At 38.2% G+C, this 16,829-nt stretch overlaps 1 protein-coding gene and 1 pseudogene across 1 annotated transcript in view; one reads left to right on the forward strand and one right to left on the reverse strand.

Moving 5' to 3' along the window:
• The window catches only part of LOC137398346 (ankyrin repeat domain-containing protein 24-like), a 135,767-nt gene that overhangs the window by 95,518 nt on the left and 23,420 nt on the right, over positions 1–16,829 (reverse strand). The window lies entirely within an intron of this gene.
• On the forward strand, positions 30–2,868 carry LOC137398811 (uncharacterized; annotated as a pseudogene).

Consider the following 16,829-nt stretch of genomic DNA (forward strand, 5'->3'; position numbering starts at 1 on the left):
ATGGTATGCTCCTATCTGGGCCAGACCACATGAATTCTCTACTCGGAATCCTCCTCAGATTTCGGAGAGAACCCATAGCAGTAACATGTGACATCCAACAAATGTTTCACAACTTTCTAGTAGCACCAGACCACAGAGACTACTTTAGATTCCTGTGGGTCGATAAGAACCTGAAGACAATAAAGGACTACAGAATGAATGTTCATTTGTTCGGCGCAACATCTTCCCCAGGCGTGGCCACCTTTGGCCTGCGCAAGCTAGCTGATGACTACAGGACACTCTCATTAACCGCGTCAAATTTTCTGAAAGACGACTTTTATGTCGACGATGGGGTTACAAGTGTGACAACTTCAGCGGAGGCCAAAGCCCTAATTCATGAGGCAAGACAAATATGTGCACGGGACAACATAAGACTTCACAAGTTCCTCTCAAACAACAAGGAGGTCTTAGATTCAGTGCCGGTCTCTGAGCGCGGTGAATCAACAAAAACCATGAACATGTTCACAGATCAACTGCCAAATCAAAGGACTCTGGGAATGGGGTGGTGTTTAGAAAATGACACATTCTACTTTGATATCCCAGAATCTGCAAATAAACCGTCGACAAAAAGAGGTTTGCTCTCAAACATCGCACAGATCTATGATCCGCTAGGCCTCATATCTCCATTTATCTTAAAAGGGAAGCGTGTACTACAGAAAGTAGTTTCCTCAGAACTGTCCTGGGATCAGCTAATATGCCTGGAGGACAAACAAGAATGGGACAATTGGAAAAATGACCTTACTGAGCTTGCTAGGTTAAGAATTCCGCGATGTCACAAATTAGCTGGTAATGTGATTACTACAGAAATTCATCACTTTAGTGATGCCAGCCTTAATGGATATGGAGCTTGCTCTTACATCAGGCAAATGACTGATGGCGGCACAATCAGGTGCAATTTGATTTTAGCCAAATCTCGAGTAGCTCCTCAGAAAAGCACAACAATTCCTAGGCTTGCGCTGCAAGCAGCAGTGCTAGCTACAAGGCTGGCAAACACCCTGCGCAAGGAATTAAAGATGAAAATCGACAGAGAGATTTTCTGGAGCGACTCTAAAGTCGTTCTAGGCTACATTTACAACGATGTTAGAAAGTTTCACCTGTATGTCGCTAACAGAGTGAGTGAGATCAGGAGGTCAACTGAACCTCCACAATGGAACTACGTGCCCACGCAAATGAATCCAGCGGATGTAGCATCTCGCGGAACATCTGCGAAAGAGATCATGGAGGATGAAAGGTGGTTCAAGGGACCACAATTTCTTAGCAAGTCTAACATACCAGACTTCATCAAAGGAAATCAAGTAAAAAAGGTGATCGACGAGATGGACCCAGAAGTACGAGCCAAGGTACTGGCCACGATGGCAACATCTAACACTAGTAGTGTTGTCGAGATATTCGAACGATATAGTAGTTGGGAGAAATTGGTGCGTAGTATAGCAATATTGAAGAGCTGTGGTAAACAAAGAAAACTGAAACTCAAAGAATTGAGTACCAGCGATTTGGAGGAAACTGAAGAATTCATAATAGCAGCTGTTCAAACAGCCCATTACCCTCTGAAGGAGAAGGAGGCGTCTTTACGAAAACTCAACCCGAAGATTGACAACATGGGTATTGTACATGTTGGTGGGAGAGCCTCAGCTTCTACATCCAATCATCATTCCCAAACGTTCCCATCTAGCCTACCTGCTGACAAAACACTATCATGAGAAAATATCTCATCTTGGACCCAGAAGCACTCTAGCTGCAATTAGGGATGCCGGAATATGGATCATCAATGGACCCGGACAAGTCAAGAGCTTACTAGCCAGTTGTGTCAGCTGTGCTCGACTGAGAAAACAGCCTGAAACCCAACTTATGGGCGAGCTCCCCAAAGAAAGGCTAGAACCTACACCACCATTCACAAATATAGCAATGGATGTCTTTGGACCTTACTATGTTAAAGACAGACGTACTGAACTCAAAAGGTGGGGACTCCTAATAACATGCCTCTATTCAAGAGCCATACACGTAGAGATCTTAGAGGATATGAGCTCAGACTCAATTATACAAGCATTGAGATGCTTCATGGCGCTAAGAGGACCAGTACAGGTGATCCATTGCGACAATGGAACAAATTTTGTTGGGGCAAATAACGAAATGGAAAAGGAGTTAGAAACAGCCAGTGTGGAAATGAAGCATTATCTACTGCAGAATCGCATCCATTTCAAATTCAACACACCAAGCGCAAGCCACCAAGGAGGTGCTGCAGAGCGAATGATCCGCTCGGTAAGAGCAGTATTAAACTCCATGGCCATGAAATTGAAGAACAGACTGGACACCAAAACACTGAGAACCTTCTTTTACGAAGCCGGAAATATTATCAATAATCGCCCTTTGGCAACAACCTCAACTGACAACCCTGAAGACAATGTAATAACACCAAATCATATCTTAACCATAAAAAACAAGCTACTGCTAGCACCCCCTCCTGGACACTTCTCAGACGATGACCTGTACAGTTCTAGGCGATGGAAGGCAGCTCAACTAGCAGCAGAAGATTTCTGGAAGGCGTGGAGAACCGAGTATTTACAAAGCATTACAATCAGACAAAAGTGGAGAAATGCCAAGGAGAATGTCAAAGATGGAGATGTAGTATTGATTAAAGACGAGAATGCCGCAAGAAGTGACTGGAAAATAGGAAGAGTGACAGAAGTAGCCCCAGGAGCGGATGGCCTAGTTCGAAACATAACAATAACTTTGGGAAACCGATTTTTGGACAAAAAGGGATTACCATTGGAACCACCTACAGTTCTAAAACGACCAATACAAAAGGTTGTTGTACTATTGCGTGAATAATCATATTAACCTCCTACTTTATTAATACTATGTTCAGTTTTGCAAAAAAAAAAAAGTTAAAATAAATAAAATAAAATAAATAAACGTTTACTCATTAAATTTCGCATAGAAATTTAGGTGGGAGTGTTAAGATTGAGCAAGGTGTGCTAGAGTCATTTGTTCTGTTGTTGCCCTACTGGCCGTCTGTGGTTTGAATTCGAGTCTGAGGTCACCGCACTTCCTGAGAGTTAAGTGTGCTGCACTGATTGCCTGACGCCTGCCGGCCAATCACGATGGGTTTGGGTAACAAGCAACTTGGGTGGTATTTTTTTTGATGGGAAACAGTTGAACTTAGCAAGCCAAACAAACAGATAGCATACAAGTTACTGATACACGGAATCAAATCTAAATGGGATTATCAGAGAACAGGTTAGCTTCTCTTTTATACATTATTATTGTTTTGCTGTTTGTTCATTAATATTACGCTACTGCTAATTAGTAATTTGATATATAATTTCAAGTTTATTATGCCATATTATATCTTGTACTATCCTGTATTTTTAACCTTACAGGTTTCACGGTTTTATAAAATAAAGAACAAAATCAGTGAAATCAATCCTCACACGTAATCCCACTAACAGAAGTTTTTGAGTTTGACGAAAACTCTACAGCTGTCTTATGGAGAAACTGAGCAAGTTGGAGCAATTATGGTAGCTTTAGAGGTATTTCCTCATGTTGAAGAATATCAAATGGGAAGTATGTGTATATTATGCGACCTAGCATCTACCTGCTCTCTATCACCACTGTACATGTTATGAATTGTTGTCATAATTTTCATCTTCAAAGCTTGTAAATGGTTTCAAACATTGCATATTCAATTTTTCGAAGTGATTCAAACCGCCGATTTTTTAAATCATCGCGTCAACAAAGTAGTACTGCTTACGAAATGTGTCTTGTAATTTAGAATAAAACAAAAATTGGAAATGCCAAAGTGCAAAGAAGGACACAAGCTATAATACCATCACAGGTCAATTACAAACAATAGATATCAACTGGTAGAGATATTTCTGTGTTTCCCGATGTACATTTATTAGGAGATATTTGAAAAATCGGAGGTAAGTTAGCAGATTTATTGCATCCAAAAGGTTTAATCTCACTCTACCGGAAAAATAGCGCAAAATATAGGCGACAAGGGCTAAATAAAGATAAAAAGAGATAAATTAATCTTCTGAAAATTTTGATGAGCTATTTGAAAAATACACCGCTAGCCTCTATGTGAACGCCGCCTCCAGTTGATTGCCACTACAGAGGAAGGGTAGAAAAATAGAACACCATGGCGCATACTTGGAGATTTCATAGTATTTTAGAATAGTAGTGTACATATATCTCTGAGCTTTTTTGACACCCCTGACGATTTCTCATGGCATGTAGAACTGTCAGGGCACTAGTATTCATAATCACTATTGCTGTAAAACTAAATGAACCATATTTATAACACAAGCAAAAATAAAAATTGACATTTTTGAAACTAAAATATCTGCATCGTTTGCTCGACCAGTTGCCATCTGATCGTTGCTTTCGATGGAACAAACATCTTCTGATTGTTTATTACCTTCCACAATATCTTCTGACCTCAACTCTTCTTCGGCACTGCTATGCTAGTTAATATTACCATCCGAACTATGTTTTCGGCAGAGTATAACTTTTACGCGTAGCATTTCCCACAAATAACAATAAATTTGTATAAATAAATAATGATAAACCTTTAGCCGGATCGGCGCTAGGAACAACTTTTTCACAACTTTTTCAAACCATTTTTCAGATCCATATAAGTATCAAGACTGCGTTGAACAAGGAATTACTATTATCCTGATGCAGTTATTGATTATTTTTATGGTGTTGCAACCAAAGTCTTAACAGATCAGAAGTGTTCAATAAGCCAAAGCTAGTAGTACAGTATGGTAGTGGAGGAGATACCTATAACTGAGGCTTATTGTAAGGAATAAAGTTATTTTATCTTTACAAGTAGAATGTCACAACTCCAGCTTCGCAAATACAAGTAGCAAAGGATAGCAGTAAAGGAGTTGATTTGTCTTTTAGTGGGGTATATTGTGAAGAAAACAAGTTGTCTTACCTATTGATATAGGGTGTCACAACTCCCACTACTCCAGAATATGCCTTAGAACAGAATAATCAGCTCTACATCAGTCTGTTACCTGAGAAGAGGGGAACGTTATTCATGGTTATTCATAGACAGGAGAGAAAAAGGCTAATATTGAAAGAAGGCAAGAAAGTGATACAACAAGCAGAATGACTATCAGTCACACCTCTCTCTGGAGCGCGCCCTCGGGTTACGATTGGCCCCGTTATAGGATTTTTTATCTCTACAATCTAGAACGCAATGGTTGTTTGTCCTTTCCATTCAAAATATTTCTCGCCATACAACATGACAAAATTTCTCTCGAATTCAAATTTGGCAGCCGGTGTGCTGATTACGTCGGAATTACTAATATGCCAATATGCTATCTGCTGAAATCCTTCTAACAACAACTGAAAGGATATGATGCTTATTATCACTTAGTTTGGCATTATTTGTTATTAATCATTGAAAAATTTAAACCGCAAACACAGATAATAAAATTTTAACCGATAAAAATGTTGAAGTTCAATAAAATGGATAAAAATACTTAAAACTTAGCTCTAAGTATGTGTTTAGTTAAACAAGTACATTAGTGTTTAGTTAGCATAGTACATTGTAAAGTTACATTTTGATGCAGATCACAACCACTGAATATACCAAAGTTACTGTAGATACCTGTAGTTACAAAGGTTAACATATTATTTTTGTTATAAATCTTTAAAATGGACATATATATATATATATATATATATAAAATAATGATGGCTTTTACCAGGGGTTGTTTGCATTAGATATTTACTATGGATTGATAAAGAGATACAACAAGGAGAAAGAGCATTGGTCACACTGGAGAAGAAGAAATGATGTACTAGTATGAACATAGTAGGTCTGTTGAGGAGATAGAAAAAGGAAGTTGAAACTTACACTTTTGAAGCTGTAAGAGAATAAGGAGAAAAGTTCAAAGAAGTTGGGATGACTGTAGACTGTGAGCCAATGAATAGTCATAGTATGAGAGGTCTGTAGCTCAAGTATCTAGTCAGTGTCGAGTAGAGAGATCCAACAGAGATTTAAGGGCAGCCCGATATTTCCTTCCAGTTTCTTTTTCTTTAGAATAAAAAACTGAAGGGGTGGCACATGACCTGCCCATAAACAGAAGAACAAGATGCTAATGAATCAGGAGAGATGAAATTCCCAGACTAGAAACAGAGCCACAATAGGAAATATAAAATGAATGATAAGATGAATATAAACAAGAATCAAGCTAACAAGAAGAGATACATTTACTACTTGTCTTCCTGTCCAACAGACCTGCTTATGGATACAATCAAATAGACTCTGAACATGACTGTCAGTCACTCAAATTACATGAATATGGAATAATAACTTTAAATGTAAACATTAAAAAGCATTTCTAATCCTCTGACAGTGCCTAGAAATATTTCTATAGTCTGACTATGGGTTGAATAGTCAGGTTACTGACAATGACATGAACAAAGATTTCCTACTGATACAAATAACTCAGCAAGTCGATTGAGGGAATAATAGCCTAACAGCACTGTACAGGTTGAGAGACGGGTCTGTATTTTGAGATTGAAGGTGTGTTAGTGGTACTGAGTCTGTATACTTATTTACCTGATGAGAACTTATTACCATCAGAACAAACATGTAGCCAGAAACAGTATTAAATACACTGACTCCTAACAGACATCCGCCATGTACACGTAAGTATACCCGTGAACTAAGATGTCTTACTTTATTAGAAATATAGACTACATGGGCGTGCTGAATTGAATAGGTAGATAGGTAATGAAGTTATAAAACAATAAAACAAAAATTCATTTAAAAAATTTCATTAAAATTTAAATGAACTATTCTTGACTATTATAAAATCACTACTGTGCATTGATAAGTACTAACTGCTGTCCATATGTGAAATGCATTACAGTTGCAGTAAATTTTATGTATGGATATCTATGCAGTTCCATCAACGGTGCAAAACAGTGGCAAGCGTGCCACAATAATGCAGTATATCAGCTATGTCTAGGAATCATGGCAGACGAAGCAGGTATTTGCTGATAGTAACCTGAAAGTATCTCTCAGCTATGGTGACATGACAAGCTAAGCAGGTGGCAGCTAAACAGCAGGTCCTGCAGGTGAATAGATATCAGCTGAATTATAATGTAGAGAAATCTTAGGATTATGTGAAATGCTCTACATGTATATATTTAATTTTTAGTGTGTTGCGTCTGTTTGTGTTCTGAACATTTAATTTTTTTTGCTGAATGTTTTAATAAGTTTCATATATACTTCAGAACTAATAAAAAGTATTCATATGCATTTTCAGTAGGGATCTTTTTATTACTTGGTTATTCATCCTCAACGGTTGACCCCAAGAGTTATAGCTGCAGAGCTCTAGAGTTATAGAACACTCAAATAATTACAATAAAATCACATAGCATGAGATTCATAAAACATCCGGGTATGAAAATGAACCAGCAATCATCATCACTCTGGTTTAAAATGACAGAACAGGGGCATGATATGATTGGTGCAAGAAATAACAGGGCTACCGCATTACAGGACAAATGCGTGACAAGACACATGCAATACAGAACACACCCATGTCAGGGCAAGTGCATGACATAAAAAATGTAAAAGAAGACAAGTGAGACAGAGTAAGAGTAAGACAGGACGAGTGAATGACAAAAGGGCTAGTGAATGAAATGACAAGTGCATGACAGAACAAGCGCATGACATGACAAGTACATGACAGGACAAGTACGTGGCAGAAAAAGTACGTGACAGGACAAGTACGTGACAGGACAGGTACGTGACAGGACAAGTGCATAACAGGACCAGTGCATGACATCATAAATGCAAGAGAGGACAAGCAAATTATATACATGTATATAAAAGGGCTAGTGCATGATATGACAAGACCAATGTATGATATGACCAGCGCATGACATTGTAAGTGTAAAACAAGACAAATACATGGCATAAAAGGGCTAGTGCATGACACGACAGGACAAGGGCATGACAGGACAAGGGCATGACAGAACAAATAAATTACACAAAGGGGCTAGTCCGAGACATGATGAGGGCTTGACAGGACCAGTGCATGACATCATAAGTGCGTGTCATCATAAGTGCATGACGTCATAAGTGCATGACGTCATAAGTGCATGACGTCATAAGTGCATGACGTCATATGTGCATGACGTTATAAGTGCATGACGTCATAAGTGCATGATGTCATAAGTGCATGACATCATAAGTGCATGACGTCATAAGTGCATGACAAGACGAGCGCAAGACCGGATGAGCGCAAGACCGGACGAGCGCAAGACCGTACGAGCGCATGACCGGACGAGTGCATGACCGGACGAGCGCATGACCTGACGAACGCATGACCGGACGAGCGCATGACCGGACGAGCGCATGACCGGACGAGCGCATGACCGGATGAGCGCCAGACAGGACGAGCGCCAGACAGCACGAGTGCCAGACAGGACGAGCGCCAGACAAAACGAGCGCCAGACACGACGAGTGTCAGACGCGACGAGTGTCAGACGCGACGAGTGTCAGACGCGACGAGTGTCAGACGCGACGAGTGTCAGACGCGACGAGTGTCAGACGCGACGAGTGTCAGACGCGATGAGTGTCAGACGCGACGAGTGCCAGACATGACGAGTGCCAGACACGACTAGTGCCAGACACGACGAGTGCCAGAAACGACGAGTGCAAGACAAGACGAGTGCAAGACAGGACGAGGGCATGACAAGACGAGGGCATGACAGGACGAGAGCATGACAGGACGAAGGCGTGACAGGACGAGGGCGTGACAGGACGAGGGCATGACATAATAGGTGCATGACATGACAAGTGCAAGACATGATAGAACAAGTTAGGGGGATAAACTTAGCGATTAGAATTCCTTGCAATACTCACCGATGGAGAAGTTTAGAAGAGTGTGCTTGCCAGTGTACTTCAGAAGGACTTGTGTTTCTTGTGGTTGGGCTAACAACTGCCCGAGGCATATAAGAGCCAAAAAACTCAGGCTTTCTACCTGCAAAAACAAACTCATTTCAAACTCATCAAAATGTAAAGTACTATGATTTTGATTATACTAAACTCTGAATCCCAGAAATTTCGTTACTTTTCATTGTTTGTTAGATGAATTTAGAGGGTCAAGGGTATTTAAAAGGTACGATGAAAGGTGCACACTGTGCAGGCAGGTCCACACACATGCTGTGGATTTGCATCATATATAAAAATAGTTTTGTTTTTAAAGGAACCTCTTGACTATCTTCACCTCATCAGGATATTTACTCATTGAATAGTTCTGGTAAATATATTAGCTATAAAGGTTGTTTTAAAGTAAATTATCACAGTTCAGGATCTAAAACCTTATCAATGTTCATATTGAGATATGGCTATGTATGTCTGTGAAACAAATACTTTGTGTGACATGCAAGATTTTGACAATAAGAGCAACCTAGAAACACTCCATGTCATGTTCAGTATATGATAAAAGTGAGGAAACAAGCAGAAGATAAAACTATAAACCTGTTTCAATTATTGTTTCCCTATTTTCTTCCCATTCTTCATGTCAACCTGCTTATCTGCAATCTTGTGAGACTTTTATGCGCAAAGTTTGTTTTAGTTAACCATATCTCAACTATGAGGGTCTTTTAGGAAGCCAACCGGTGCATCAACTACTGGGTCTGTTTCACTGTGAACTATAGTCTAACATTTGGACAAACAGTTATTTGCCCAATAGCTGCGGGGACTGTTTTTATCGCTGTAGATTATCACTTTATTCCAAGCCATAGAGATAAACATTAACTTTTAGTAGTTCTTAGGCATCATTGTTATTATCATCGGAAAAAATATTCTTGTTAACGAGTTTTCTAAAGGTTTGCAAAATGTCAAGGTTTACCAAACATCCGCTTGGCAATGGTTCATCGAAAGCGTAGAAACCTTCGGATAAACTTGAAATAAAATCAGCAAAATTGATCTTTGTTAAAACGCTCAAAAGAAAAAGATGTCTTTTTTTCTGACCATTTTAACTGAGATCAAGTTTTGCCTATTGTAATCTGAAAACATCTTGCCAGTCACATTACTTTTAAAACAAATCTCAAATAATAGCAAAATGTTTATACTTTCCGATAAAAAGGTTTTAAACGGTACACAAGAGGTCCTGTTGAAGACCTACATGAGAGCAACCTGTTGGGGGTTACACTGCCCCCCAAACCTCCAGGTTTTCATAACTAGTCGCTTAAGATTTGCCGCCCCAACTTGCAACCAGGGAGTACAGGCCTGCCTTCCAAGTTCCAAATATTGTGACATAAAAATATTACTCCCATATAAGCTCTTATCCTTAGGAAGTCGTAAAATTAACTGCTGGGTTTAATACGAGTTATTTTTACCAAAAACCTAAAGCGAATGCGATGGCTGCCCAACACAGTATAAGTACAGTTAAAAATACATCTATCAGGATTTTTAATAGTGCTCACAGAGTTCCCTCGTTCATCAAAGTTAATGGGAACCTGCACCCTCACGATAGGTGAAAATCTGTCATGTAATCTCATCCCTATAATTATGTACTTTTGAAGAAATTTTAATAATATCAATATTTATCAACCCGGTTTTAAGTAATAAAAAGTCAAATTATAATGCTATTGATACTGTATAAGTGTAAATTCCTTCAGCCACAGCCTTTTTGCCAAAGACAGTGTTTTTTTTTCAATATACTAGACATACTCTTTTTTGTTTGTAGGCGGGTTTCCTTTTTCTTATGTTCATTAGTTGATTTTGAAGGTCAATGGCACTTGAAAAACATGATGAAGTGGATGCACAACTAGTCTGCAGGTTCATACTTTACAAAGTATGACAGGAAAAACTGAACCATGACCACTGCTATCTTCGTGATGCTCATTGAGAGATTTCACTGGGTCAGAGTATGAGAGAGATTTATGTGTTTTAGTTATTTAATTAATTTAATTTGAAAGTGAATATTGTTATTCACGAAATAATGTCCACAAAAGCATAACTGAGAACTAGTGAGGCAACAAATACTATGAATCACTACACAGTGAATTAAAGTCTCCTCAGAAAGTTCAAAAGAATAGATTTAGCACAGGGATTCTGAAAGCCAATAGCTAGGAGTTATCCTCTCCATATTGACTTTTGTGGTTAGTAAACAACACAATGACTACTTCACCGATTAGGTGATGACCAGTGCATGGATACAGTGTAAACTGTTTAACCTTCACTAAATACACTTGATATACATAATAGCCTGCAAGCCATAAACACTGACCAGGATCTTAAGCAAGGTTTCTTAACCTAACATCATAAATCAATATTTACTAGTACCTATAAATGTAATAATAAAATACATATATCTGACGAAAAGGTAAGTAAATAAAACTTTCTTTATAAAAATGCACTCTTGAATAAAAGAATCAACTTTTAATTCAAATTACTAATATATTTCTTATTTAATAATTTTTATTTTGTATTTTATCCAAACTTCTAATTCTAAAAGTCCAGTGTCCAGTATCAATAAATCATTTTTCAAATGTCATTTCCACATACTTTTTCTTACATAAAATGCAAAGTGTACAAAATCTGCACAATTAATCTGAACTGCTAAAGAAGTTCTCGATTAGCGCGGGTGTTAGTGTCAATATAACAAACTGAATGTCATGAGATCGCGTCCCGTGAAAAGCAATCATTTACCCTGACCTCTAACACTGACCTCAGACATACAGACCGACACAGATTTCCCTACAGTAAAAACTGCAGCATTTTTGCCCCCACAATATTGTAAAATCTTTCGCAAATTCTTTTTAATTGTGAGACATTCACAATTGGAACCCATTAGGCATACAGATACTTCCGAGCTATTGAGAAACCCAAAAGCACTCAATGCATAGAATATAATAAGGTACATATTTCCATGTTTTCACATAACTCAACATAATCTAACAGAATGACAATGTGCATGCCTAGAGAGCAACCACAACTTGGCAGAAAGTTGAGGCTAGCAACTCTGCAGGCGGCTAAGTGCAGGCAACTCTCAAACTGGCACAGATAGACTTGTTAGTTAATAATGGAGTTGATTAAAATAACAGAACGAGTCTTATATGCACCTATCAGCTAGCTCAGCAATCCTTAGCAGTGACTCTTTGAGTGATGTCAGGTTGGCAAGGTGGTTGGCCCGCCCTATGACTATGAGAAACTCTGAAATGCTTTATTTGAATGACTGGAGTTGGTAGCTTTTGTATGATTAACTGTATCTTTTGCTTTAAGTGCTATGAATAAAGTAACCATCAAATGTGGAAATGACTCAGGAATACTGCACTATAGAATCTTCTAGAATAATTGTGATTATGTGAGGTCAAAGTGGGCTATTGAAATCCACCAATTACAAAATGCTATCTCATTCTGATGTTGAACTGCTGAATGATGGCAATTGTAGCACTTCACAATCATTTTGCAGCATGCTACTCAAATCTGCGACACTCAGTTTAGAAGAGCGAAGTTCTACAACTCGGCCATGTTTTTGGTTCCCAAGGAGTACCACCTTGTGTATAAATCAAATATATTATAGATCTTCATGCAAACTCATAAACTTGGAGTTATTCTCTACACACCACATACAATGATTAGCAATCAATGAGGTAATTAAACCACTCTATAAGTTGAAGGATAGTTAGTGAGTTAACGAAAGACAATATTAGCAGCATTCACCAAACACACTTGCTATACAACAGGTGGTCAGCTACTTTAATATATTTATAATAGATTATGTCAACGACCTCAGGTCATGGTTTGTAAATAATATGATGAGGCACACAAATGCACCGTTGATAAGCTTTTACCGTTGTTTTTTAACATACCATCAAGTTTCATCTTCAACATCACATAAACTATCTTAAGTCTTATACAATTATCAAGTGGGTGATTACCATAAAAGCATATCGACTATGCCAAGCAAATCCAAAAAGTACCCTAGCTTATCTTGGCATGAGCCTTCTAGTATGATAGTTCAGTTACAAATCAGGATATATCCCTCTTATGAGGTGCATTGAAAATGACAATAAACGATTTGCAATATAATCAACCTGGTGATATTAACTCACTTGGTTACCTACCCTGGGTCAAAACTAAATAAAAGCGAATTAAAAACAGACGTAGAAATACATTATGTTTATCAGTTCGCTGTGGGTAATTAGGGCTGCGTAATCCATGATATAGATTACAGCAGTGATATATCTTTACAGCAAGTAATGAACATTGAACGAATATTATTCAGCATCTGATGTCAGGCCTACTGAACCTCTTGTAATCAACAATCACGCTTGCACAATTCGACTCTTGAATAGTGTTTTTTAAACCTTGCATATTTTATGAATAGATTAAAAATTGATGAGTCATTTAAATCAGAATACCCTAAACAACTCCCTGCTTCAAATGCAATCTAGCCTACTCTTACTGAATGAGTGCAGCCGTTGGCCTATAACTTGAAGTATTGATGTAATTATTTTACAAACTTGTTTAGTACAACACTCTCTATTTAGTTAAAATTTGACAGTTAACAAAGTTTGTTCAAGTAAATAACCAATTTATCATAGCAATATTCAGTTGTAAGTAACAAATGTGAATGCTGGTTACCGGTGCATGGACTGATTTAAATAAGACGGAAATATGCAGTGACAAGACAAAACTGTGCTCGGTCAATCGTAACCGACAATCTAACAAGTCACTTTATTTTATGAGTTAATGGGGACGCCCCGTGAAATCATCAAAAGTTAATATTTAATATGATTAAACTGGCACTATGTCATTGAATAGCGTAACGGTCTCAGCATAATTTTACATTATTAAAGATGCGATTGCACCATTGAAGTCATTCAAAAGAAATTAGGACCAATATAAGGTTAAACCATCAGCTACAATTTGATGTCATTTGTGTCTTGGTAGACCAGCGCTGTTCAGAGATATAAGTGTTTGAATGAGAACAAACTTCATAACGTAAAGACGCACTGACCGTTCGTTTTCCACAGACCTGGTAAATAAATTATATTAATTCTATCAGGCGTAATTAGTAGCTTATGTCTTGGTGAAGCGCACAAGTTTTAGCTTTGTAAGCTTTTACGGGGCGTCATGCAAAAACGTATGAGAAAATGCGAGGTGTTATATCGTGGGTTACGACTGACCGAGCAAAGTTGCGTCTTGTCACTGCCTATTTCCGGCTTATTTAAATAACCCCAGACACCAGTTTGCTCGCTTTTACATTTGTCACTCACAAGGAAAAGTTGCAATGATAATATTAGTTGCCTACTTAAACGAACATTATTATTTGCTAAATTTTAACTAATTAGAGAATGCTGTATCAAGCAGGTGTGTAGACTAATTACATCAATACTTTAAGTTATAGGCCAACGGCTGCACTCATGATATAACTCAAATGTTCAGTTTCTATTTAACTAATAGTCATATCTCTTGTATTATGTGTAGAGCACGACTCAGCGATGTTCTTTGTCCTTGCCGTTAATATATGACGAATATTTGTCTCTCTCTGTGGCGGGTGTCTGTGTGGCTTGGGAACCACTACTGCATATAGTTATTTGTCCTTTTCTATAATAGTTGTGGTTTCATGTGGCCAAGTGTCTGTCTCTAAATAGAAGCTATCTTCTCCTAGCTCACCACTAGCTATCTCACTCTCCGCTCCTTAGCACTTCCCTCTATATATAACTAGGGTAAGTGCTAATATTAGTTTAGTATACTACAGAATTACATGTTCCTGGTTGTCGTTAACAGTAAGTAAAGGTATATTATCTGAGGTGTAGTCTGTTCAGTATCTCGGTATAGACTGCTCAAGGAAAAGAAATGCACTTGCTATTATACTGCCTTGTCAAGTGTGAGTTGTCTGTCACTAGGCAAATAATATAATCATGGAGCGGCAACTCCAAATCTCAATTATTATGTGATAAGCAACCAGGCACTGCTGGGAACTGGGAATAGTAATGGCTAAATGAATATGAGTTATTTTACTCATATCATCCATTCACTAAGAGTAGATTGTATTTCAATCAGTGAATTGTTCTAGGGTGTTCTGATTTAAATAGCCTATAAAATTTTATTCAATTTATTTGAAAATGCATGGCTTAAAGAACACTGTTCAAGAGTGCAAAATTTTGCGCACGTGTGACTGTTGATTGCAAGAAGTTCAGCTGTAGACCTGATACCAATAATATTAATTGTTTATCTGTGAGTTAGTAGTCACGTGGTGCCTGCCGATAGTTCGGAAGGGTTCGTGGGCATGCGCCACCGGACGAGAAAAAACGGCCATGTTGTCATTGGGAATCCAAGCTCCGTTCGCGTAGTTTGTGACTCTGTGCTTGTCGTATTTTAGAAAGGATTATTAAGAGTATTTCTGAGTCTTGGTGACTCGTGAGTAACCCTACTAGTGTAGTCTGGCACTACGGTGTTTTCTGGTTAAACGTGCAGGTGGAGTAAGGGTGACATAAGGGAGGTTTTGGAGTGTCACGGCTGGCAGTCTGGTACTGCATTATTTTTACTTAGTAACTTACATTATCAATCGGTTAATATTCGTTAAATGTTTCTTTTTTGCTGTATAGATACTGTGATGCTGTTATTAATGTCATTGATTGAGCAAGCTTAATTGCTTACAGCAAACTCCAATACATAATGGATTTCTATGACTGTTTTTAATTTGCATTTATTTAGTTTTGACCCTGGGAGGTAACCATCTGAGTTGACATCAATAGGTTGATTATATAACAACATGTTTCATTGACTTTTACAATGCACCTAACCAGAGTGATATATCAAGATTTGTAACTGAACTATCATAAGGGAAGACTATGCCGAGATACGCTACGGTAATTTTAGATTTCCATGGTGTAGTTGGTATGCATATATGTGACCCCGGCCGTCAGAATGTACAATCGTGCGGTAATTGGATTGTTCACAATAGCACGATAAGCGTGCTCTACCTATTGTATTATTCACCGTCACTATTTCAGTAAACAGTGGTATATAGTGCATTAAACCCTGCTCTTTCACGTGGTCTTGTTTATTTTTGTGTCTGACCAATCATAAAGCCATAATTGCCATTTAACTATGCCCATCTCGGTGGTTGCTATGGAATTTTTCATAACCCAAGATCATAAATATAGGCTCTAACTACGGGTGCTCGCCTGTATGTTGCTATTTCCTGTTTTGATGCTTCAGGCTAGAACAAAATAAAACCATCGCAAAAATTACGGCTCGTTGCTGCTATTAATTTAGATGAGTATTTCTACTTAGAATCTGAGTCAGCTGCCTCAGATCATAGTGAAAGCGATGATGAGGGAGGGTTGTAATAATAGGACAACCTTAGAAATACAGCTTCTTACGCAATATGAGGCTGCTAACGATAATGCGAGTAATAGCGGTCATCCTAATGAATTAAATCAAATTACCGCCTATCAAAGATCAGCCTATCACTGCTGATAACATTCTTATTTGAGCTGTTGACATCAAACTAATAAGTGGGTGCAAATGTAAAGAATTATGCGCTAGTTTTATGTCGTCTGAACAATTAAGCCTCATTAGAACTGTGTATCAAGAATTACCGAAGGAAACATTGAATATGGTTGTGTTGGGACAAATTGCCACTAGCATAATAAACAAACCCCTCCAATGCACTACAATAAATCTCTGCAGCGTAATCGTGCTACACTGTGTGAGTGTTAAACTACATAAAAAGAGCTCTAGATTGAATGGTCACTTGATGGGTTGATATTTCCGCATCCTGATGCCC

This window comes from Watersipora subatra, chromosome 6 (genome assembly GCF_963576615.1).
Source record: "Watersipora subatra chromosome 6, tzWatSuba1.1, whole genome shotgun sequence".
Lineage (NCBI taxonomy): Eukaryota > Metazoa > Bryozoa > Gymnolaemata > Cheilostomatida > Watersiporidae > Watersipora > Watersipora subatra.